Source organism: Aethalodelphis obliquidens, unplaced genomic scaffold (assembly GCF_003676395.1).
Source record: "Aethalodelphis obliquidens isolate GAN/ISIS:26980383/991018 unplaced genomic scaffold, ASM367639v1 scaffold5, whole genome shotgun sequence".
Taxonomy (NCBI): Eukaryota; Metazoa; Chordata; class Mammalia; order Artiodactyla; family Delphinidae; genus Aethalodelphis; species Aethalodelphis obliquidens.
This window is the reverse complement of record NW_020837949.1, coordinates 46,225,993-46,250,735: the sequence shown is the minus strand read 5'-3', so window position 1 is coordinate 46,250,735 and position 24,743 is coordinate 46,225,993. Positions and strand designations below refer to the sequence as shown.

Sequence of the window (24,743 nt, the reverse complement as noted above, 5' to 3'; positions counted from 1 at the left end):
CCCCAGTACATTATCACCATCTAATAGCTGCTCTACAAATTCTTGAAGAATGGGTGCTGATACATGTATAAAACATTTAAGATTTCTATAGTGCTGTTCTCCTGAAGAGCTTAACAAGTCATGGCAGATATAAATATAAGTTTACAAGGAGAAAGTGTGAAAGGTGAGCTATTGCAGGCATTTGGTGAGCGGGGGAGAAGAGATGTTTGCCCTTTATCAGGCCACGGTATCAGTTAGAAATACATTTGGCCATAAGGAATAGAAAACTCAGTCTCAGTGGCTTAAACTAGCGAGGGCTATCTTTCTCACATAAAAAGTTCAGAGGTGGGCTGTTGCTGGATTTCATCTGAATGCCCAGAAGTACCATACACACTTGCTCTATTTTCCACTCTGCCACCCTGATTATATTGGCTTTTTGGTCTCATGTTCATTGTCTCTTGGTTGTAATCTGGTTGCAGCATCACTAGCCATCTCATTTGTGTTCAAGGCACAAAGAACATGAAAAATGGAAAGTCAGAGCCTGCAAAGGAGGTCTCAGAAGCCCCCCAGCCAACTCCCTCTTTCAACTCATTGGCCAGAACCGGGTCAATGACTTCCTTAGCTGCAAGAAAGACTGAGAAATCAGGAATGGGACTGTCATGGTAGTCTTGGACCAATCATAATCCTCAGTTCTGTTAATAGGGAGGAAAGGGAAAAGGGTTTGGCTATTGGGAAGGTGACTTACAGTACCTGTGACTAAACAAATACAGGCATATCTCGTTTTATTGCACTTCGAAGATCTTGCTTTTTTTTTTTTAAATTGAAGGTTTGTGGCAACCTTGCTTTATCAGATGATGGTCAGTCATTTTTTTTGCAATAAAGTTTTTTTTTTTAAGTAAGGTGTGTACATTTTTTAGATATAATGCTATTGCACACTTAATAGAGTACAGTATAGTGTAAACATATGTACTGGAAACCAAAAAATTCATGTGACTCACTTTAGTGCAATATTTGCTTTATTGCTGTGTTCTGGAACTGAACCCACAATATCTCCAAGGTATGCCTGTATCATCCATCTGGAATAGCTAGTGCTATCCTGTAGTTATGTACATCCTGGTGGAGCCAGGGGGAATGGATCCTTCTCTAATGTCCATAAAAACAAGGCATCAATGGCACAGTTACGTCACATGGATATGAGACATTGGGCACCTGAAGCTTTCAGCACAAATGTCTCCACTTTCCAAGTATTTTCCTCACTCACTATTTCTCTATCATTTCCAACCAGTAGCCTTTTTGCACAAATTATTTGATCCACGCCAGCTCACAACTATCTCTTAAGATAACAGTCTCTCCATTCGACTAACTCCTGCTTGGGCCATTCAGCAGAAGACCTGGTGGGAACTCTGGGCTCATGCAAATGTCTTCTCTGCTCTTTTACCTTTCCTTCCTTTTGTATTAGAATACTAGCAGTTTTGTATTTAATGAGAATACACATTAGGGATCCCAAGAAGGAAACTGTCTGGTAATGTTTCAAATGTTTTTCTTTTAGTGATCACCTGTGCAAAACGGTTTATGAATTTTAGGTTGAGCACAGTTTTTCACATTTCATGCCCATGCCCATTTATTTTGGTTCTAAAGGAGGAAAGGCATGAGTTGCATAGGACAAACAGGTGGGAAGCAAGTACCTCATTGGCTTCCAATGATTACACCTTCTTCACCTAAGTCAAACAGAAGCCCATGTTCTTGACAACACAGGAGGAAAGGCATGAGTTGCACAGGACAAACAGGTGGGAAGCAAGTACCTCATTGGCTTCCACTGACTACACCTTCTTCACCTAAGTCAAACAGAAGCCCATGCTCTTGACAACACAGGAGGAAAGGCATGAGTTGCACAGGACAAACAGGTGGGAAGCAAGTACCTCATTGGCTTCCACTGACTACACCTTCTTCACCTAAGTCAAACAGAAACCCACGTTCTTGACAACACAGGAAGGAACAGCATCAGGAGTGAATTATTTATCCTTGCTGTAAATATAAGCCTACACATTGTCAGCCTGTAAACACTAGTAATTAAGAAACCAGCTAAGGTCTGCTTGGGCAACATACTTTGACAGCAGCTGCTACAGAACCTGAAACTGGAGACAGTTTGCTATCCATGTGTGAGATCCCCCTCCCTACCAGCATTAACTGCTCTCTCACCTGTGTTGCCATGCACCTCATCCAAGCGCTGAGTACAGGTCTCTCCCCCACTGCAGACTTGTAGCTCCTTTTGCATAGAGGCACAGCCTCCTTCCACAGCACGTGCTAAGGGTCCTGCAGAGGGCCTGGCTCACAGATGCTCGGGTAAATTGCAGTGAACGGTCCACGAGTATCCTCTTAGCTCCTCCATTAGCGGGAATGCGCAGCACGTGGGAGATTCGAAATCCTCACCAACCAATCATGCGCCTAGTGGAATACATCCAGCCTCAGACACAATCTTTCTGCATCTTTCCAGGGGTCTGAACGTGAAGTGTGGCAAGGATTTACTGGACATACCAAGTTCTTTCGGCTCCTTAGACCCTTCAGTTTTCCGGCAGTCGGCTCCCTCTCCCCTTCGGCTCCACCTGGGACAATCTATCTCCCCAGGTCACTCCAACCGGATAATTCATGCACATCCTTCAGTTCTTTTAGCCACCACCTCCTCCAGAAGCCTTCCCTGACTTCCCCAAGTCTGGATCAGGGCCCCCTCTCTGACCGCTCCCTCTTGGTTCTGCGGTGTAGCTGTCCATTCGTTGTTTCCCTTTTTAGACCGTGAATTCCGCAAGGGCACGAGACGATCTCGTTCTCTCTTTTGTCCCGCTTATGACGCTGCCTGGAGCATAGGAGGGGCTCAGAATATTTTGGAATAAATTGATGAAGGAGTGGAGTGTCCCCAGCCTGGCGGTGCTGGGCCGGGTGTTGCTCGCATCACAGCCCCTCCTATGTGGGGAACTCCAGCCTTGGGCCGCAAGCTTAGACTCTCTCCTCAGATTAGACTCGGGCCTCCGTCAGGCAGAGGCGCGCCCGGAGGCTAGGACCCGCCTCCCGGGTTCCAGAGCGACCCCGCCCGCCCGGGCCGCGTCCCTGCGCGCGGGCCGGCTGCGGCTCCCCGGCAGGAGCCTGAGGAGCAGGTGGGGGCGACGGCCCCGCCTCCGCGTCCCGGCAGCCCCAGAGCTGGCGGCCGGGGAGTGAGCGGCGCTCACCGAGCGCAGCACCCAACGCAGCTTGGCCCCAGCGGCGCCGCCTGGAGCACGGACGCTGCGGGACGGAGCCCGGAGCCTAGAGGCGGCGGTGGCGGCGGCGGGGACGTCGGCCAGAGACGAATCCTGTCCTGTCCTCGGCACGACCAGCGGCAGGTAGCGGCTCCGCGCGCGTGCCCGGGTCGGTGCCGGAGGGAGGAGGGACGAGCCGCAGCTGCGGGCGCTCGGGCCGTCCCGGAGCTGAGTGAAACGCCGGCGGGTGCAGGAGTGCTGCGTGCGCGCATGCGGGTGTCCGGGCGCCCCCAGCCCGGGGCGCTGCGCTGCGCTGCGCTCCTCAGGAGCCTGCCGCCCGCTGCCCGGCGTCTCCGGGGCCCGGCCGTAACGGGACCGCGGAGGGAACGAGGTCACCGCGGGGTTGTCTGGTGACTTCCACCGACCCGACTATCCGGAGAGCGGCCCCTGGCGACAAGGCCGCCCGGGCCTGGTCTTCGCCAAGCTCTCCGTTCCTCCCTTCCCCGCTTCACCCCCAGAACAAAAGGCTGGGGTCTCGCTGGGGAGGGGGCTGTCGCGGGATGAGCGGGAGCGAAGTAAAGAGCAGCTAGGAAATTGCAGAACTGAAGGTGGCTTGGGGGATACAGAAGCACTCGATGAGGAAGCCAATCTCGGAGATGTAAAGTGACTTACACAAGGTCACACAGCTCGTGGTGACTGAACTGGGGCCAGAGCGCAGGTCTCGGGACTCCCTTCCCAGTGCTCATCTCCAGGCCCCAGAGGTCAGTAGTCTGTGCTCCAGCGATTTAAGTCTGGCCATGCATGGGTTTTAAAGTCTCCTTTGGAGGAATAAGGGAGAAAGTGGCAGAGCCTATTCCCCGCCTTCCTCAGTACGCACCGGAGGCGGAGGTGGAGCGGGGATGCGGGAGCAGGGCTGGGGAAGAGGGCGCTCCGAATCTCCGGGTGGGGCTTGGAGGACAGGGAGCCTAGCCCTGTCCCCGTGGGCAGGCGGGCACTGGCTCGCAGGAACAGCGCCTTCTGAGCGTGGCTTGCTAGCCGCGTGGGTGTGCCTGCGACGGGAGCGGGGGCGGCGTGGGGACCCAGTGCGCGCTGCTCCCTAGAAAGAAGTTCTCTCCCGGGAGAGGCCGGGAGAGCTGTTCTGGCGCGCTGGGACGAGCCGACAACATCCCTGACGCTCGCGCTGTTTTGTGACGGGCTCTGTTTGGAAGGAAAGTTACTCTGCAGCAGAAAGGTGGGCTATCACTTCGCTTCTCCGAGCCTGGGGGTGTCCTTGGCTGCAAAATGAGGGCTTTGTTCTGCATAACCTGTGTGATTCAGAAAGTTCGTGCCTGTCTCCTCCTTTACAGAATCTTTATCTCTTTAGAGGGAAGAGAAGTACATGTCTTCTGGTCAGCAGTAGTAGTTATCGCAGGGACTCCAGCCTCCCCTGAAAAACAAATTTTTTTTTTTTAATTTTAGGCAAAGCTATTAATGGGGACGAAGCTTAGAAGAGGGGTTGGGTTGCCTTCGGGCCTGGTAATGACTTGGACAGAAAAGGAGGCTTCACAGGTGCCGGAAATGCTCCCTACCTCGACCTAAGTAGTGGTAACACAGGTGTACACATATAGATATTTGTGAGGTTATTCCCTTCAGATTTGTGCACTTATGCTTTCCCTCAGTAAAAAAGTAAATAAAAATTTAATGCTAAAAATCCACTCATTATAGTAGCACACAGATTACTGCAGTTTTCCAGCCAAGGAATTTTAGAGATACACTTAAAAACCACAGAAGCCAAATCAGAAAAATAAATAAATAAATAAGAACAGGGAGCAAAGAAAGTTTAGCAATAACGGGAAATGAACTACATACTGCAGAGGGCCTTACCAAATGCCTTTACACGAATCACCTCACATGATTCACATTTCCTTAAGGGCAGTATTGTTATTGTGCCTTTTTTTTTACAGACAAGAAAATAAAAGGTCACAGAGGTTAAATGCCTTACTCAGGGGAGCAGGGTTAAGAACCTGGGTACACAGATGTCAAATTCTATACGTGCAACCATAAACAAGCAATTTTCAGCCACCTGAATCAGGGCAGAGCCATCAGGGTGACAGAGACTTGAAGACTGGCTTCCTGCCGTGCCCCCTTTTAGTTCCTTTCCAGGAGCCTCTGTTGTTTTCATATAGTTGTGAGTGTGAGATTGTGTCACAGACTGAAGGTAGCCAGCAGCGGAAGGGGTGGAGGAAGTGTGTGTGTGTGTGTGTGTGTGTGTGTTTAAGAACATACAGTTTTAGGAACAGGAGAAAGCCAGCTGGCCCAGCCTGGAAACACTGTTTTTAGGAGATTTATTGTTCAGAAATCATACAGTACAGGTTGTGATTTTGCAGTCTCTTAAATACACACACAAAATAAATAATATAGCCTAGAAAAGATCCGAGAAACCAAAATGTAATTTACTCTAGAGAACATGTAGGATTTTCACTAGGGAAAAACAGTCAACTTTCCTACGTTCTAGAATTTATAAATATATGTTTATCAATGCTTATGTTTAAAAAAAACCTACAAAAATAACTCAGCAGAAGGACAGAAATTTGTTTTCCAGCAAACGTGTTGTAAATATACTTACATTTGGTGCAGAAACATTTGAAACTTTAGGGTACAGGAATATTTTATCTAGAGAGAAATCTTGAGAAATGTGTCCTGAAGTGTGTTCTTCTAGTGATTTTATCCTTCTGCCTAAAATTCAGAAGCCGGAGGAGTAGAATCGTGTTTGTTTTACCAGCTAATATCACATTGCAGAGTTGAACGTTTGTCGTTCTTGGAATTAGAAGGTTTGGGTTTGAAGAAGCTGGATTAAGTGGGGCAGGTAAAGAGGTAGCTGGCTGGATCTGCTCAGCTGAGTACCATCAAGTGTGATTATGCATCACAAAGTTATCTTTAGGCGAGTTTTGCCATGTCACAGTTAGTGTTCCTGCCATCTGGCTGCTGGAATATTTAGAAAGGAATCATAATGTTTGACTGACTCTGCTGAGAGCATGACAAAACAGACTTCGAGATGGAACTATTAAATATGAGTTAAGGTTGGTGAGAAAATGATTAATTACTTCTTATTTAGCCACCGCACACAACCAAAGAGAGGGACGGTTCCCGGCTGATGCGGAGCAGGTGCAGCACATAAGTTTTCTCACTGACTTCAGCCAATAGTGCACTTGAAACTTCCCCTTTGCCCTTCTAGTTGGGTATTTCCTTAGGCCTGCCCAAGCAGGAACCCGACCCGTTTTGCAGCAGGGGAATCGTGTGGTGAACTGCCGTGCTGAAGTGCCAAAGAGATAGAGTGAAGCGGAGCAAATGTGGCAAAAATGCCAGGTGGGCATTATGTGGGCCAGGCTCTGTGAAAGATTTTCAAGTGCATCTTGAAGGAATATTCACCCTGTGTGGGCGATGTATTCCAGTGAGACACTGAATTTGAGATGGTGGCATCCAGAAAGGAAGTGGCAGGCCTGTCTATGGACTATAAGCCTGTCAGCTCCTGGGAGTATCTAAGAGGAGGCAGTAGGGAGCTTGTGAGGACTTGGGCCCATGTGTGTGCAGGTGTGTGTCAGAGCAAGGTGCCCAGGCTGCCATCCACTGTGCCTTAAGAGCCAAAGGCTACCTCATACTGAATACTTGTGCCTGACTAGGCTAAGAGCTTTCTACATATGAAATCAACCCAACAGCCCTATAAGGGAGCTGATTTTTCTTACTCCCATTATCAGATGGACAGAGAGGCCAAGGGCTAAACTGTTCTCAGAATGATCATGCCACACCCTGCCCTGGTCTGCTATCCGCCAACTCATAAGCCCAACATGCCCTTTACCTGTCTGACTCTCCCTTATTGCACCTGAACTCCTGGAGGACAGGTACTATATCTGTTTCATCTCTCTTCCCAGCAGCTGCATCATAGGTGGCATGTGATGAGTAGTGAATGAATGAGTGAGTGAATGAATGAATACCTTCATATTTAAAGGTCAAAAGTCAGTTTGGATTAACTGTCCTTTTGACTTTTACTGTCTCATTCCCCTCTGTTAATATGGGTCATCGGGCATGATTGTATGGACAAGATGTGTAATAGATATCTCCTTTAAAGCTGAAGGATGCTAAGCTCAGCCTGTAAGATCAGAAGGCCTCTGCTTCTTTTAGAAATTAAATATTATTATTTCTTCTTTTGTAAAACGGTTGTCATTTGAAACACCTGGGTTGGAATCTTTCCTTCATCATTTATTTGTTGTATGACCTTGGACAAATTACTTCACCTTTCTGTGCCTCAGTTTTCTCATCTGTAAAGTGGGAATAGTAATAATACTACTTATCTCATATTTAGGGTAAATAACTTAAAATAGGTCCAGTGCCTAGGACAGTGCTTGGTTCATAGTAATGTTCAATAAATTAGCTCTTTTTAAAATTATTATCATCTGATGCTTTTAAAAATTGTTTGCCTTAAGTGTTTCTGGTTCCATAAAGCATTTGAGGCATAAACAACATAAAATTAATAATGAAACTGGGGTAAAGAGAACACACAGATAAGGAAGCAAGATAAAATCAAAGGTAATTTAGTGAACAAGACTATGTTATAAGGTGCAGGTAATTTCTAGAGATGAGTTTACTATAAGGTTTGGTGTAGTTTCGGGAGATGGGATTAAAAATTTGTCAGAGCTTCCCAGTAACCAAAACAAAGAGGAAAACACAAATAGTTAGTCAATCCACAGTGACCATGAGATAAAATGAGATCAGTTACACAGCTTTTCCTGGTCCTGAAACTTGGGATGGCTTTCTCCTGGCGGTTCTTCAAAGCAGTCATTGTTGCCATAGAGATCTAAGTCTTCAACATGGTCCCTGCCATGAAGACAATGGAAGTTTTGTGGTAGAAGTTAATAATAAGTGTTTCTTAGAACGTCACTGACTGCAGTTCCAGAGACATAACTCTCAGAGCACAGCCCAATAAAAGCTCTTCTGTGAAGGGCCAGAACACTGTGGTTTGGGGATGTTCTATTTCCTTAGCTATGCTTACTGAGTGCCTGGGAGAGTAGAAAGATTCTTCCAAAGATTATAATTCTTGTGAGGGTCAGGTGAACAATCCCATCTTTAAGAACATTTGTTCTGGCTGAAGCTATATACATGAGCCAGATCAGTTGACTTTATCCAGAAAAAGTCCAAAGGGTGTCATCATACACATAAACTCATTAATAGATGTGTTCATGAATTTTCTTAATACTGGTAGTCCCATAATCTCCCTTTAGCTGCAGATTTTATCATACTGTTTGGAAAAAGAAATATCCAGTGCTCTGTACTACCTTTTAAGCCCTTTAATACTTTCAGTACTTCTTGGTATTAAGAATAAATAATATTTGATTTTTAAACTTGTTTTTTAGTACTTGAAATAATGGTCATGTCTTTTTAGTCTCATTACATATACATTAGCCCAAGTATGATTTGTATCAGTTAGGATTGCATTCAGCTGCCAAAACAAAACAAAAACAATGCACACATCAGAATCTGGCCTAAACAGATACAAGAGTGTCTTGTGGAGCTAGACTCCCAAGAAAGGCAGTCCAGGGGCGATGCAGGAGCTCAAACAGTACTATCAGAGAATCAGCCTTTCCCTGCTTCACCTTCTTCACCATGTAGGACATCATCCTAAATCTAGTTGCCTCATGGTCACAAGATGGCTGCTGTATCTCTAGGCTTGCATCTTTAGGCAGGAAGAAAGGAAATATGTAAATAGCTAAAGAGCGAGGGCCCTTCTATTAGGGAAGTTTTGCCTTTTTAGATAGAAAGTGATGCCCTCCCCAACTACTTCTGACGACATCTCATTGGCCAGGATGGTGTCACAATGTTGCTCTAAAATGTAAAGAGTCTGAGATATTTTCAGCTGGGTAAACTGCAAATATTTTCAGCTGGGTAAACTGCAACTACCACCCCTCTCTCTAATTAGGGATTTTGCTCTAAGGAAGAAGAGGAAATGGTTATTGAGTAGGCAGCTAGAAATATCAGCCACCTGACATAACTTCCATTATTAGCCATGTCCCTGACTTAATTAGAAATTACAGAAGTGACTCAGTAATTTAAAATGTTATACTTTTCTAGTTTTTCATACGATTAGCATTAGAGGATGAAACACACCCAACTGCCTTATGTAGATTCCTAAACCGCTGTCACCAGCCCTGCTTCTTTTATAAATTTCAGATCTAAATTTCCATTTGCCAGAAGGACCTCATATGCTTCAAATTAAACTCACTTCTCCCCGCCCATTCACCACCGCCCAACACCCACACATTTTCTCCTGCCTTCCTTAATTAATATTAGATTGCCTTGGCAAGGAGCCTTGGGGTTGTCCTGGACTCTTTCTTCTCCCCACATCCCAGGCATCCAAACTGTTATCATCCTTGGCTCTGTCCCATTGCCATTACTCTAATTCAAATAAATATCCATCCTTGCTCATGTGGATCCCCAAATTGGTCTACCTATTTGCTGCTTCTTCATTGCCCTATAATTCATTTTCCACACATGCCCCCAGGGTGCTGTATTTAAGACACCAGTGTCTAACATCTCTTCTTTCTTTAGAAGCTTACAAACTAAAGCTCAACCTGGCTCTGTGAGCGCCATGCTTGCTGGGACTGGTTGCCACACACCCCAGACATTCCCACGTGGCAAAGTTTTGCTCACCCCCTCCCCACTCCCTTCAACTATAGAAGACCTCTCTCAGAGGTTTCTTATGCTTTTCATGGTCCATAAGCCATGGGAACAGTTAATTACCTTTGCATTTATGTTTCCAGAACACTTTATAATCTCTATTAATATGTTTTGCCCTGGATTCTATTTTGCCTGCTATTAATCATGCTGCACCAGTTTTTTTAAAAAAAATAACTGCTTTATTGGAGTATAATTCACATACCATAAAATTCACTCTTTTAAAGTATGTAATTCAGTGATTATTAGAATATTCACAGAGTCACACAACTATAACCATCATCTTGATTCCAGAACATTTTCATCACCCCAAAAACAAACCCATTAGCAGTCACTTCCTATCCCCCCTCTCCTCAGCCCTGACAACCACTAATCTACTTTTTATTTCTATGGATTTACCTATACTGGAATTTTATATGTGTGGAATCATGCAGTATGTGACCTTTTGGGACTGGCTTCTTTCACTTAACATAGTCTCTTTTGGGTTTATCCATGCTATAGCATCTATCAGTACTTCATTCCTTTAATTAATTAATTAGTTAATTAATGGTGGGGTTGGGTCTTCGTTGCTGCGCTCGGGCTTTCTCTAGTTGCATCGAGCGGGAGCTACTCTTCGTTGCGGTGGGCAGGCTTCTGATTGCGGTGGCTTCTCTTGTTGCGGAGCACAGGCTCTAGGTGTGCAGGCTTCAGTAGTTGTGGCACGTGGGCTCAGTAGTTGTGGCACGCGGGCTCTAGAGCACAGGCTAAGTAGTTGTGGCACACGGGCTTAGTTGCTCCGCGGCATGTGGGATCTTCCCGGACCAGGGCTTGAACCCGTGTCCCCTGCATTGGCAGGCGGATTCTTAACCACTGTGCCACCAGGGAAGTCCCCTTCATTACTTTTTATTGCTGAATAATATTACATTGCATGGCCCATACTACATTTTGTTAATCCACTCATAAGTTGATTGACGTTTGGGTTGTTTCTACATTTTGGCTGTAATGAGTAATGCTACTATAAACATTCATGTATAAGTTTTTGTGTGGGCAAATGTTTTCATTTCTCTGGATAGATACCTTGGAGTGGAATTACTGAGTCTTGTGATAATTCTGTTTAACATTTTGAGGAACTTACAAACTCTTCCAAAGTGGCTGCACCATTTTACATTCCCACCAGCAAAGTATGAGGGTTCTATACCAGTTTTTAGTATCTACTTGGGTATTGTTTTCACTGTTTTATTTTCAAAGGTTTAAACATCATTTTGTTTTAGCTGCATTTCTTATAAAAGAGATATAGTTAATTTTTAAAGCAATTAGAATATCTCTGTTCTTTAGCAAGAGAAGCTAATTATCTGTGTAACAATAGTTATTGTGGTTACTGATCTATTGGAACTTATTTTGTGCTTTTTATATACCATATGCTTTATTGTTGCCTCTTTTTTCTTCTTTTAGTCTGCCTTTTCGTAGCAAAGTGCCTGGCACATAGTAACTTTAAATATGTAAGTATTATAAGCTGTCATTTGTGGACAGGCGCCATGTATCTATAGATTTATTTATTCATCAAGTATTTATTGATTACCTGCTCTTCATGTTTATAGTTTACTCAGTGGCTAGCATAGTGCCTAACATGTAGAAGAAGCTCAGTAAATATTTTCTGCATTGCATAGACTGTGCAAAGGCTGAGATGCCTGTCAGAAGCTGGGTAGAGTAATGGAGAGTGCGGAGGCTTAGGGGCAGCTCACTTGGGTTGGGTGCGGCTGTTTCACGTCCCAGCTGTTTGATCTTGGACTATTACTTTACATCTTTGAGCCTTTGTTTCCTCGTCTGTGAAATGGGGATAATAATATCTTTCGTGCAGAGTTGTTTGGGGTGATGAAAGATGATTATGTAAATAACAATCACAATTGCTAGCACTGGGAATCCACGTAGTACACGTGAACTATTGTTTTTGTTAATGAATTGTTTAACAAAGAGCTCTCCCAACCACATATATCAGTATGAAATCATCAACTATGTCTGCCCAGGGAATAAACTTATAGTAAAAAATGATGCTGGCTCCTTTGCTATGTGTCTGAGATAAATAATTACCAGAGAAATTTTTTCTCCTCATATGGTACAACCAAGAAAAAGGACCAAAGATGTAATTGTACTTCCTCTTAATGACACAGAAATAGATTTTAAGTCTCCAGTATTCCTTAAAGCTGTCGTTTATTCTAATACTCTTCTAAACTTTTGAATGAAACGGTTTTAGCCAATCATCTTGCTCTCCAGTATTTCAGAGGAAGAATAAAGCAGCTTCAGAAATAGGTAGGATAACTGCCTAAAACAAGACAAGCAAGCAACATTTTCCCCTACATTTGAACAGCTTTTGCATGACTTCTTTTCTGGTTTTCACCTCTATGTGTATGTCCGAAGGTTTTAGAAATTCACCTGCAGACTTTTAGAAGGAAGGCTAAAACCGATCTGGGTTCATGCCTGGTGTTGTGTGTTCCTGGTGGTCATGGATGGTCAGTGAGTTTTAAGTGATAGTGGTTGACCTGTAGTCATTTTGACATTATCTGTATAAATTACGTATACCTAAGAATGATACCTGTCAGGATACCTGTCCGTAAGATCTAGGGGTGCATTATTCTGTGGCTGGAGAAAGAAAGCCACCATTGTCATTTCAGACCCTGTGCATCCCCTTATGGTGCTCTCTTGTTTTCTCCCATTTGACGAATGGCTAGGATCGGTTACAAATGGAACCAACTCACAAATGATTCACGCCTAATGGGCAATCATGTTTTAAGGCTGTTCCTCATTGTGTAGTAACCATGTATTAACAGAAGAATTAAATCTTAGGGGTTATGGATTGGTTTGAGGAGAATTATTTTACTCTACTCTTCGTTGTTTACTGAGCCCACTTGGTCAGTCACCTTCGATGCTTGTGGCTGGCTGCAGGGGATGGTTTCAGCTGTCATGGAAGTCTGCCTGCAAGGCCAGCCCAGCGAAACCCATGGTCAGGTCTCAGTGCTGTTCTTTGTGGATCCAGCTCACTTAGACCAAATTGTCAACACAAATTTATATTTTTCTTTATTCATTTATTCATTTGTATTTACCTTTTAGAGGTTGAGGGGTCTCCTAACTCAGGTGATGAAAAGCATTTAAAAAATTACTTCTTCACAATTGTCCCGAGTAAAGAAAGCAATCCAGAACTTTTATTTTTTAAGTTAGTTTTTCAAATGGGTAGTAATGCCCAGGATACATACTTCAAAAAGTATAAAAAGGATATATAGTATAAAGTAAGTCTTTCTCACACCCCAGTCTTAGACCACCTGGTTGTTATACATTCTTCCAGAGAGATTTCATATATGCATAAGCAGGTATGGGTATACCTATATTTACATATACCTGTATTTATAGGTATACACATATAATACAAATAAAGGCATATTCATTCTATATACATTTTCTGCTGCCTGCTTTTTTCACTTAATATAACCTGGAGATCATTCCATATTGGTACATATAGGGCTGCCATATGCCTTTAATGGCTACCTAGTATGCCATTTTAAGGTACAAACTGTAATTTAATAACCAGCTCCCAGTCAGTGTGTTTATAGGTTATTTCCAGCCTTTTGCTATTAAAAAGAATGCTGCAGTGAATGTCGCTGTATACATTATTTCTCGTAAGTGATACACTATGCAATAAGAAAAATTCCTAGAATTAGAAAGTATATTTTAAAAATTTGATAATTTGCTCATTGCCCTTTACAGAAAGTTGTACTAATTTATATTTCCACCAGTAATTATGAGCGTCTGATGCCTTGCACCCTCTCTAATACATATTTGCCAAACCTCTGATCTTTGTCAATCTAAGTGAAAAATTGTATCTTGGTGTGGTTCTGACCTGTATTGTCTCATTATCAATAAGGTTCAGCACCTTCAAATGTGTTTAAATGCCATTTGTATTTCTTTATCTGTGATATGTTTGGCCCATTGTCCATTTTAATACATATACACAAACTATAAAGTGCTAAGAAATCTAAATATCTAAGTCATAGCAAACAGGTAATCATTTCACAATGTATACATATATCAAATCATTATGTTGTATACCTAAAACTAATGCAATGTTGTATGTCAATTATATCTCAATTTTAAAAGATTTTGAAAATAAAGATTTTTTTAGCCACCTTTTGTCTGTAAGCTAAGGAACTTAATATATATATATATTATCTCTTGCTTTATCTTCCCTTTTACCTGACAACTTTTGTTAGTTATATCTTTCTATTTTGCTGTGATTAATAGTAGTTATAGTCATTTCTGTTACCATAATTTCATAGGCTCTTCAGCCTTAGTTCTATGGTTAATTCAATACTGTCTTTCTTTTTGCCCTAATTTCTCTCTTCAACTCTTAATTGGCTGAAGTTTTTTCTATGGTAGTATCTTCAATATATATTCAGGAAACATAATTCTTGCATGTTTAAAAACATCTGTCATACTTGCTTTTTGACCACAGTGACAGTTTGGCTGGGTATAAACTTTTGGATCATACATTATTTCTCTGGGATACTGCGGCATGTCTAATATGTCTCCAAAACTATATCATTTTCCTTCGGATATCATGTGCCTTTTAATCTATAGAATTAAACCTTATTTTTATTTTTATTTTTTTGCGGTACGCGGACCTCTCACTGTTGTGGCCTCTCCCATTGCGGAGCACAGGCTCCAGATGCGCAGGCTCTGCGGCCATGGCTCACGAGCCTAGCCGCTCCACGGCATGTGGGATCTTCCCGGACCGGGGCACGAACCCGTGTCCCCTGCATCAGCAGGCGGACTCTCAACCACTGCACCACCAGGGAAGCTCTAAACCTTATTTTTGAAAATTTTTCTTACATTATATATTTGTGATTATGTATTTGAATATTTATTCTCTTCCATTCATTTGTGTCTTTTATTAAGTGAAACCATGTATCTTTTTTTGTCTGTCTTCCACATCTATCATTTTCTTTCTAATACTTTTAAATTCTTTGTCCATTTCTGTTTCATTTTATTTATTTTTCTCAATTCTCCGTGGTCCTCAGTGTGTTTTCAACAATACCTGTTTTTCTTTGGGCTCTTTGTAGTGTGCTCTTCATTTTTTTTAATGGAAGTATAGTTGATTTACAATGTTGTGTTAGTTTCAGGTATTCAGCAAAGTGATTCAGTATATTCAGTGATATATATATATGCAAATATATATTCTTTTTCAAATTCTTTTCCATTATAGGTTATTAAAAGATATTGAATATAGCTCTCTGTGCTATACAGTAGGACATTTTTTGGTCTTCATTTTTCTCTTTCACTTCTCCCACATTATATTTCATCTCCTATTGCCTTGCTACATCTTCTCAGAGTTCTTATATTTTTCCTTAGAGTCCTTAATTTAAAGGGATAACTGTTTCATAAAATTTTTTCAGTTAATAATTTTATGCCTTGTCACTGTTTTCATCTGCTTCACAGAAGTATATTTTCTGATAAGTGTTTTTCATCTATCGTCTGTCCTTTGTCCTGTTCCTTTTCGCACTTTTTTTTTCTAGTTTTCTTGTATAGATCTTGTGCTGGTTCTCTTCACCGTTTCCTTTTATTTAGTATTCATCTTAGAATGAGTTGAATTCTTCTTAGACCAACTATTTGCAGGAGATTTGTTTAAGGAAAAGATCAGGGCAGGTTCTAGACCAGGGAGAGTTCTCTTTGGGTCAGAGAAGTGCTCCTTATGACAGAGAGAGAGAGAGAGAGAGAGAAGAGAGAGGGAGAGGGAGAGGGAGGATGAGAGGAAGAGAGAGAAAGTGAGAGGCTTTAGGCTGCTCATAATTTACTCTCTCCCTCACCCTTCCTCATTTCTAGCCATGCACCCACTGGAATGGCTTGTCTTTGCCTCCTTCCCTGCTCCCTCATGTGTCTAGGGTCCAGGGTCGCTCCTGTGCCATCCTACACGCCCTTTTCCATTACTCTAAACAAGTGTTGGTGGGGCTTCCTCACTGAGGAGCTAGAGCTTCTTATTCTGGAGAATGACTCTGTGTGGACTTTGTCTGAGGTCTGCAGCCACAGGCTTACTCTCTACAACACCTTACCTAGACCCTGTATTTGATCATCCTGGGCAGCAGGCAGCCCTGTCTCATTTATTGAAATTCAGGGTTACAGAAATCTAGTTTTTACTTTCTGCAATTGAGTTTATATTTCTGAGATTCCCTTTCCTTCCTATTTTGAAATGGTTTCCAAGAAAAGGAAGGAACAGAGATATTTTCACTCCACCATCTGAAAACCAGAAGACCTCCTTGAACTCAACTTTATTTTGAAAAGTGTTTTCTAATTTAAAAGACTAAAGCCTCATCTCTGCTGTCCCTTAGGACAAGCGTTTCCATTTCCAGGAAGCCACCATATCCTTAATTTTAAAAATTACATTTGAAAGCACTTTGCTTTTTGGAGAGGATCATAAACTATTTTTGATTTGTTTAATAACTTATCTCAAAGCAATACTCATTTGGTCCTCACACTTATGCAAATCAGGAAAGAAGGAACATGCTTTACTTTTTTACAGATGGAGAAATAGATGACCATTAAAACCAGAACTAGAGACCAGTTCTCTCAACTGTCAAATTATTCCTCTTTGATGACAGCGTTTCTAACATGCCAGGTGAAGCTTTTCTAGTGAGCACTGGAAGCTTTGAGAATCCCATATCCAAAATACATTTTATTCCCACACTGATAATAAGGCCTACAGTTGGACAGGAATTTCTCCTGCCCTTTTCCTCCCTTCCTATTTTAGTTGGTAATATTTTTCTTTAAATATCATTAAGATAATTATTTAATCTGTAGACACACAATTTACATAATGTGCTGCTGCCAAGGTGTGTCTCCATCTTTTGCTTAAGTAGTTGGCATGACCCCTGATATATATGTTTTCTATTTCTTCCCCATAGCGACAGCAAAGCAAAGGTATTTGACACTACCTTTGGCCTTGGCAATACCAAGATACCTAAGACACAGTTCCTATCTTTGAACCTTCGAGGAGCCCGTGGTCCAGTGAAGGGAGACACACAGACATGTGAAAGGAAATTGCCAAAGTCCCTAGTGCTGTAACAAAATTGCGAACAAAGTACTATAGGAGGAGTTAGCTTTGGCATAGGAAGAAGAAAATCTGTGCAGAGAAGTTGGCACCTGAGTGTGTTTCAAAGGATTGGTAGAAATTTTCCAGGTGGTGAAGGCCATCACATGCAGCCTGCATAGCATGGACAAAGGCACAGAAATATAAAGAAAAGGTATGTAAGAAACCATCACAAGTGTGGTGTGGACAGAGGATAGGATGCATAGAATAGAGTGGAGGATAAAATGGAGAACTTGACTCCATGACGAAGAGCCTTTAGGAAAGGAGTATATGTGAACTGGAGAGTGAAGCCCTGTAGTCTGAGAGGTAAGACCTCCAGTCAGTGTATCAGGCTTGGCTGTCAGCTAACTGTGCTTGCTGCCACGGACAGAATGTGCCTGGTGACAGAGCTGAGGATGCCTCCTTGCCACAGGTTGTTTGAGATTCTAGCGAACTTCAAACTGGACAGGGAACTGGAGGCACCAGAACTTGGGCCAGCCATCCTGACCTGGCCCAGGCTGGCGCAGTATCCCTACTGTGAAAATACTGAAACTAAAATCTAAAGTCTCAGGAGTGAAACTAGAAAAGAAAGAATTTGTCTTGTAGACTTGTTCCCTGTGCCCCCTCCAGTCTGAAAATTATTTCCTCAGTGATTCTCAGAACAGCATTTTTAGGAGTATTCACAATCCTAAGTGCAAAATGACCACCTTAGCCTTAGAAAGGAAAAAATGCCCTCCTTATAAAATCCAACATCATAAAATAAATTAAAGAGGTGGTAATTTATTTTGTAGAATGACTTATTATTTTATAACATTGATTATGGGTTTCCATTGAATAATAAACTCCTTTTGTATGCTTAAAGCATACCTCGATTTTTCCAGAATTAGAGATGCCATTTTTCAGAAGCATAACTGTTATGTAAAATGAGACTTACTTATAAATGTCTGATTAGTATCATGTATTTTTTAAAATATTTTTTAAAAGATTTTTTTGATGTGGACCATTTTTAAAGTCTTTATTAGATTTGTTACAATATTGCTTCTGTTTTATGCTTTGGTTTTTTGGCCGTGAGGCATGTGGTATCTTAGCTCCCTGACCAGGGATGGAACCCATGCCCACTACATTGGAAGGCGAAGTCTTAACCGCTGGACCGCCAGGGAGGTCCCCCTATCATGTCTTTTTTTTTTTATCATATCTTTTTAATAAGCCTCGTTCTTCTTTTAGCTAATTCAAAGGCAGAAAAAAAAAAGACAGGAAATAAATATTTTCTCCTTTAACTCTTGGGAAACACACACACAACGATTTTTATGGCATTTAGCCATAATTTATTTTATTTTTATTTATTTTTGGCTGCGTTGGGTCTTAGTTGCAGCATGCACGATCTTTGTTGTGGCATGAGGGATCTTTCGTTGCATTGCATGGGCTTCTCTTTAGTTGTGGCACACAGGCTCCAGGGCATGTGGGCTCTCTAGTTGAGGCGCGTGAACTCAGTAGTTGTGGTGCGCTGGCTTAGTTCCCCCACAGCATGTGGAATCTTAGTTCCCTGACCAGGGGTTGAACCCGCGTCCCCTGCATTGTAAGGTGCATTCTTTACCACTGGACAACCGGGGAAGTCCATAATTAAAATGCTTGAGTCAATGATAAATATTATCAATATCACTATTTATATCTTTTCACCTAATACTGTTCAAATATTATAATGAATTCAATGATCTGGGAACAAATTTGCATTTCAATAAGAATCTTATAAAAGGAAACCAATTTCTGAGCTCACTGTAGGTGTGACTTAGTGGCTTCCGTATTAGATTGTGGTTAAAGTGTATCTTGGTTTTAGAACACACATGGACAATCTTCATAAATCCTTTAAGCATTTCAGCAGATAATTAATTATCATATCTGGTCAGGCCTGAGCAGATTCAACTTCAGGAGCTGCTGTCGAGGCTGGTATATCTCAGGTGTGGGAAACCCTTCATATCACCTGTGGAAGAGGTGAATGGGCACTCAGCTCATGGGCACTCAGCTCAGTTTCTGTTTCCCTTGTGTGTCAATTCCAGTCCTAAGTACAGTGTGCCATTTTCATGGACCCAGACTACTGAAATTAAACGGATCTATAGAAAAAAGAACCTTCTCAGTAGAGGACACAACTTCCAACTGTATGGGGCAGGGTATTTCATCATCCTGTTTGTTCTAGAGCAGGGCTTTTCAAACTTCAGTGGGCACAAAAATCACTTGCTGACAAGAGACTCCCAAAGATTCTGATTCAGTAGGTCTGGGGTGGAGACTGTGCCTTTCTTACAAGCTTCCACATTCTAGAGGTACTCAAGGTATGGATTCAGACCAACAGTATTGGCCTCGCCCAGGAGCTTGTTAGAAATGCAGGATCTCAGGCCCCACCCTAGAGCTACTGAATCAGAATCTGCATTTTAACAGGACCCCTTGGGTGATTCGTCCTTCATTAAAATTGGGGAAACACTGCTCTAGATCACTGTTCCCCAAAGCACCAAGGTTTAAGTGTCACTATGGAAACCTGAAATGAGTTTAGATGGTACATAGATGAACATTTTATCTTAATAATCGTTAAGTTGATTTTTATTATTACCATCTATTTATGGCAAATAATATTGGTTTTCCATTTATGGTAATAATTTAAAGTTTCTTTCGCAAAATAAACAATTTTAAAGTAAGTTCAGGTGGTATGTGGATGTGACAAAAACTATAAAAAGTCGTATGTTTACAAGTGACTTAAGTTAACATGGTGCTTAAGAGCATGGACTCTGGAGCCAGACACCCCGCGTTTGAATGCCTGCCCCTCCAGTAATTCACTGTGTGACTTTGGGCAAGTTTCTTAACCTCAGTGGGCCTTGGTTTCCTCATCTGAAGAATGGCGATAACAGTATCTATCTGATTGGGATATTGTGGGGCTTAAATACGTTCATATATGAAAAAGTTCTAAGGATAGTTCCTGACACATCGCAAGGGCTGTATCAGGGCTAACTTACCTTACTATAATCTAGAACACAGATGTTCAAAGACTTTTTTATCCTGTGCTTTTTATTTCCCCCTACCTTATCCCCTGCTTCCTTGCTTACTCAGATCGACATGCCCCACCTACCCCAAAAAGCTAAATATTCCAGGAATTTTGTGCCATTGAGGAGAGTGAGAGCAGCAACTTCCATCTGGCCAATAAGAGGATGGTCTTCACTTAACGAGGTGGTTGGTGGGGGGGGGTGGGCATGAGAGCTTACAGGTGGGAAGTCCCAGGAGAGGACTGTGCCCAGAGAATTTGCTCTGAAACAATGAGGAAGTGACAAGAGAAAGTGACCACTCGTACATCATTTTCACCATAACCTGGAAAGAAGGTTTTTAAAAAATTCCTTTATTGTTTTACTTATAGCTTTGGCAACTTTACCACATGTTTTTCGAGAACATTTTGATGTGTGCTGTATATGCTCATGGGCTCTTGGGTTGTGACTTCCTGGTTGCAGGGCACCTTTGATAAATAAATGACTGATTGGTAGAGTGGCAGGACCCTGCTGAAACCACAGTGTGAGAAATGGACCGCCTCACGGGGTTCATTTGCCCGCATTAGTGCAGAGGTGAGAAATCTCTCTTCTCTTTTCCTGACTTCATAGGCAAAGAAACAAGGGACTCAGTAGGACAGTGTCATACAGAGTGAAGTAAGTCAGAAAGAGAAAGACAAATAACATATGCTAACACATATATATGGAATCTAAGAAAAAAAAAACAAAAATGTCATGAAGAACCTAGGGGTAAGACGGGAATAACGACACAGACCTACTAGAGAATGGACTTGAGGATGTGGGGAGGGGGAAGGGTAAGCTGTGACAAAGTGAGAGAGTGGCATGGACATATATACACTACCAAACGTAAAACAGATAGCTAGTGGGAAGCAGCCGCATAGCACAGGGAGATCAGCTCGGTGCTTTGTGACCACCTAGAGTAGGTGGTCAGGGAGGGTGGGAGGGAGGGAGATGCAAGAGGGCAGAGATATGGGAACATATGTATATGTATAACTGATTCACTTTGTTATAAGGCAGAAACTAACACACCATTGTAAAGCAATTATACTCCAATAAAGATGTAAAAACAAAACAAAACAACAACAACAAAAACAAGACCATAAAGAGTTATGAGTGCCCAGAGAAGCTTATTTTCAGATTCCTATTCAAATGTATTTTTAGAACCAGCAAAAGATGCTTTTGTCAAATAGTAGCTTATATTTTAAAAATAGGCACATTTTCTGTTTGTGAACAGCTGTGATCTGACAAACTATACTTAGGGGAGAAAAGTGATGATGACAAGAGCAACTAGTGTGTAAAATTGTTGACCATGAGTTATTTCTCTCTGAAATAACTCCCAAAGCTCAGCATATTTAACTGTTTGTTTTTTGGGTTTTTTTTTTGCGGTACGCGGGCCTCTCACTGCTGTGGCCTCTCCCGTTGCGGAGCACAGGCTCCGGACGCGCAGGCTCAGTGGCCATGGCTCACGGGCCCAGCCGCTCCATGGCACGTGGGATCTTCCCAGACCGGGGCACAAACCCATGTCCCCTGCATCGGCAGGCGGACTCTCAACCACTGCGCCACCAGGGAAGCCCCACCTTTTCTTATAGTTACTTGTGGCAGTGGAGAGGATGGTGGTATGATGATGATAAATGTAGCTTCAATTAAGTGTCTGCTTTGTGTCAGGACCTGTATTACGTTCTTCATCTACAGTCTTTGTTTTAATTCTGATAACAAACTAAGAGTTAAGCATGGTAGCTGTTTTACAAATAAAGAAAATGAGACTCACTTAGGTTAAGTAACTTGACTAAGGCCACACAGCTGGGGAAAAGCAGCGGCAGAAGTAGAACCCAAGTCTGACTGTGAGACCAGCACTGTCCCCCACATTCGGGGTCTCACGTGGAAATAGTGTTAGTTCTGTTCCTCTTGCCACCCTCCCCTCTAATGGTGTTTGAAAACCTGCATCTCGATGCTGGTTTTCAGAGTTATTTCATGAGTTGGGAGAAAATATAAAAGCCTTTGAGAATCTGGCTTTTTTTATCCTAAGCATTTTTTAATACACTGCAGAGCAAAATGACATTTTTAAATGTACGGGAGAGCACAAAGCATCAAAGAGCTCATGGGTACAGCCTGTGACTTCCTGGAGCCCTGCATTCTTAACTGTCAGATTTTAACAAATACTCCTCTAGATAATTGCTTAATTACTGTATCTGTCAAGAAAAAGCCTTCACAGCCATCAAGTACTAAGTATAAAAATATGCTTTCATCCTGGAGTTTGAAAAATCATTCCTGAGATTTCAGCAAGACAGAAGCCCAGTGGCACATGGTCACTTTCAGATTTGTAAGGATAAAACTAGATGGAGAGTAAAGGATGCTGAGGTTAGGGGGAGCACATGGAAGAATTATATCGATACTTACCTGTAGGAGGTCCTTTTCATTCGAGGGTCTCTAAAATACTTTGCAAAATGGAAGTAGATAAGTAATATGATCTGAATTATACCAAGTTAGTAAAACAAAGAAATGAGGTTTTGGATCAGAAAGGCCAGGGCTTTTATGCAGCTCTGGTACTCCTGCTGAAACTTAGCAGAAACTACATAACCTCTCTGAGACAAAATTTGGTTCATCTCTACTATGGAAATGTCAGCATCTACCATCGACTTGTTGAGAGGATTAAATAAAACAGTGTATTATAAATACTTAGTACAGTGCTGAATATATATAGGGGGTCCAAAAAGTTATACAGTCAATTCCCATTATTCATGGATTCCACAGTTTGCTAATCACCTACCCTCTAAACTTTATTTGTAACCCCAAAGTCAATAGTCGGAGGTGACTTCACGGTTATTCACAGACATGCACGGGGAGGGGAAAAGCTCGAGTCGCGTCATGCACACGTTCCCAGCTGAGGCTGAACGAGCAGCACTCTGCCTTCTCGTTCCAGCTCTCACACTGTAAACAAGTGTCCTTTTCATATTCTATTTAGTGCCATGTTTTTCAAATTATTGTGCTTATTGTTGGTGATTTCGCTTCAGTGCCCCCCCCCCGCCCCAGGTATAGTGCTGTAGTGCTGCCTAGTGTTCTTGAACACAGGAAGGCTGTGATTTGCCTTATGGAGAAAATATGTATGTTAGATAAGCTTTGTTCAGGCATGAGTTATAATATGAATGAATCAACAATCTATTAAACATAGTATCTTTAATCAGAAACACTAATATATAAAACAAAGTTATATATTAATCAACTGACAAAAATCTTGTGACCAGAGGCTCACATGGGCCTAACCCTTTGGTCTCTCCTAGGAGCAATGGTTCAGGTATTTGCTAACTCAGTGTTCATGGCAACTGTAAAGAACTTAGCTACCATGAATAATGAAAATCAGCTCTAAACTTATGGCTACCAGGGGGTAAGGGGGTGAGGGATAAATTGGAAGATTGGGATTGACATATACACACTACTATATATAAAATAGATAACTAATAAGGACCTACTGTATAGCACAGGGAACTCTACTCAATACTCTGTAATGGCCTCTATGGGAAAAGAATCTAAAAAAGAGTGGATATATATATTTGTATAATTGATTCATTTGCTGTACATCTGAAACTAACACAACATTGTAAATCAACTATACTCCAATAAAATTTTTTTAAAATTTGAAAAAAGAAAAGGAGAATCAGTTCTATTCAATTTAGTTGTATATTAGGTTGGTTAAATATTAGTGACTCTAACAAATTAACTCCAAACTCTCCATGGCTTAACACAGAAGTTTATTTTTCATGAATGTAAAGTCTAATCAGGTGTTTGGCAGATGGCCTTAAAATGGAGAGTCAGGGACCCAGACTCATTACATCCATGGCTCTGCCCACAGTAGAACCTTTGCTTCCAGCCAGTGGATGGAGGAAGACAGAAAAGTAGTGGATGGAAAGTCTTTATGGGCCAGCCTAGAGACAGAGCACATTGCTTCTGCCTTCATTCTGTTGGCCAGAGCTTAGTCACATGGTCACACCTAACTGCAAAGGAGGCTGGAAAATATAATCTGTGTGCTGAGGGGTTACATGAATAGTTGTGCCACAATTCTCCTTAAAATTATTTCCTACAGTCATTTTTCTTTGGATAAATGGCAAAACCCTTAGGTAAGAGACATTTAAGTTTTGTAAGTTACTCTTCTGAACCCATTACCATTCTGCACCAAGGGAAGCAAGTCTGTCTGCTCTCATGTGTCTTAGTTAAAAGATAAAATCCTTATATAATGAGACCATATTTTCTCTCGTTCTGTTACTACTTCAGCCAACCCTTTATTCCCTGCTATAAATTTTTGACTGAAATTATTTTGCCACTGAATTAAGGATCATGTAAAGAATATACCCAACGCCTTCTATGAAAGAAAGTGTTGAAATACAAACAACTGATCATTTATATTTGTTTCAAGTAATTTGTGGGCTCACATCCAACTTGCTTTAGCATTCAGCCAGTAAAATGCCAACTTTGTCTGACCCTACGTTACTGTGTGTATTAGATTATATAATAAAATAATATTGATGCTACCTGGAAGAAGTGTTTACTGTCCTCTGGGATCTCTGCCCAATTCTACTATAGTTTTATGCTGTGGACTCTGATGAGTATTTTTTTTTTTCAGTCTTTCTGTCCTAGTTTTACTATCAAGGAAAGAGGCAGTGACATAGTAATTATCAAGCCCCTTTCAGGGGACTGCTTTATAGGACA

The 24,743-nt window shown here is 41.9% G+C and overlaps 1 protein-coding gene across 3 annotated transcripts in view; it reads left to right on the top strand.

Annotated features, from left to right (window-relative positions):
* The first annotated feature begins 3,123 nt into the window (after positions 1-3,123).
* The window catches only part of WIPF3 (WAS/WASL interacting protein family member 3), a 90,338-nt gene continuing 68,718 nt past the window's right edge, over positions 3,124-24,743 (top strand). Inside the window, exon 1 of one of the 3 annotated variants that reach the window (XM_027102295.1) lies at positions 3,124-3,353. The gene's annotated coding sequence lies outside the window, so the exon portion shown is untranslated. Of the gene's footprint in view, positions 3,354-3,516; positions 4,441-24,743 lie in introns of those variants that run through there. The other 2 variants (XM_027102292.1, XM_027102293.1) reach the window with 2 other exon arrangements.